Raw genomic sequence first — 1,939 nt, forward strand, 5'->3', positions numbered from 1 at the left:
ACTGCAGACCAACGATGACTAGAAATGAACAAGATTCTACTGCAGACCAACGATGACTAGAAATGAACAAGATTCTACTGCAGACCAACGATGACTGGAAATGAACAAGATTCTACTGCAGACCAACGATGACTAGAAATGAACAAGATTCTACTGCAGACCAACGATGACTAGAAATGAACAAGATTCTACTGCAGACCAACGATGACTGGAAATGAACAAGATTCTACTGCAGACCAACGATGACTGGAAATGAACAAGATTCTACTGCAGACCAACGATGACTGGAAATGAACAAGATTCTACTGCAGACCAACGATGACTGGAAATGAACAAGATTCTACTGCAGACCAACGATGACTAGAAATGAACAAGATTCTACTGCAGACCAACGATGACTAGAAATGAACAAGATTCTACTGCAGATCAACGATGACTAGAAATGAACAAGATTCTACTGCAGACCAACGATGACTGGAAATGAACAAGATTCTACTGCAGACCAACGATGACTAGAAATGAACAAGATTCTACTGCAGACCAACGATGACTAGAAATGAACAAGATTCTACTGCAGACCAACGATGACTAGAAATGAACAAGATTCTACTGCAGACCAACGATGACTAGAAATGAACAAGATTCTACTGCAGACCAACGATGACTGAAATGAAATGAACAAGATTCTACTGCAGACCAACGATGACTAGAAATGAACAAGATTCTACTGCAGACCAACGATGACTAGAAATGAACAAGATTCTACTGCAGACCAACGATGACTAGAAATGAACAAGATTCTACTGCAGACCAACGATGACTAGAAATGAACAAGATTCTACTGCAGACCAACGATGACTAGAAATGAACAAGATTCTACTGCAGACCAACGATGACTAGAAATGAACAAGATTCTACTGCAGACCAACGATGACTGGAAATGAACAAGATTCTACTGCAGACCAACGATGACTGGAAATGAACAAGATTCTACTGCAGACCAACGATGACTAGAAATGAACAAGATTCTACTGCAGACCAACGATGACTAGAAATGAACAAGATTCTACTGCAGACCAACGATGACTAGAAATGAACAAGATTCTACTGCAGACCAACGATGACTAGAAATGAACAAGATTCTACTGCAGACCAACGATGACTAGAAATGAACAAGATTCTACTGCAGACCAAGGATGACTAGAAATGAACAAGATTCTACTGCAGACCAAGGATGACTAGAAATGAACAAGATTCTACGATGACTGAACAAGAAATGAACAAGATTCTACTGCAGACCAACGATGACTGGAAATGAACAAGATTCTACTGCAGACCAACGATGACTAGAAATGAACAAGATTCTACTGCAGACCAACGATGACTAGAAATGAACAAGATTCTACTGCAGACCAACGATGACTAGAAATGAACAAGATTCTACTGCAGACCAACGATGACTAGAAATGAACAAGATTCTACTGCAGACCAACGATGACTAGAAATGAACAAGATTCTACTGCAGACCAACGATGACTAGAAATGAACAAGATTCTACTGCAGACCAACGATGACTAGAAATGAACAAGATTCTACTGCAGACCAACGATGACTAGAAATGAACAAGATTCTACTGCAGAACAACGATGACTAGAAATGAACAAGATTCTACTGCAGACCAACGATGACTAGAAATGAACAAGATTCTACTGCAGACCAACGATGACTAGAAATGAACAAGATTCTACTGCAGACCAACGATGACTAGAAATGAACAAGATTCTACTGCAGACCAACGATGACTAGAAATGAACAAGATTCTACTGCAGACCAACGATGACTAGAAATGAACAAGATTCTACTGCAGACCAACGATGACTAGAAATGAACAAGATTCTACTGCAGACCAACGATGACTAGAAATGAACAAGATTCTACT

The sequence above is a fragment of the Oncorhynchus masou genome, unplaced genomic scaffold, assembly GCF_036934945.1.
Source record: "Oncorhynchus masou masou isolate Uvic2021 unplaced genomic scaffold, UVic_Omas_1.1 unplaced_scaffold_539, whole genome shotgun sequence".
NCBI lineage: Eukaryota > Metazoa > Chordata > Actinopteri > Salmoniformes > Salmonidae > Oncorhynchus > Oncorhynchus masou.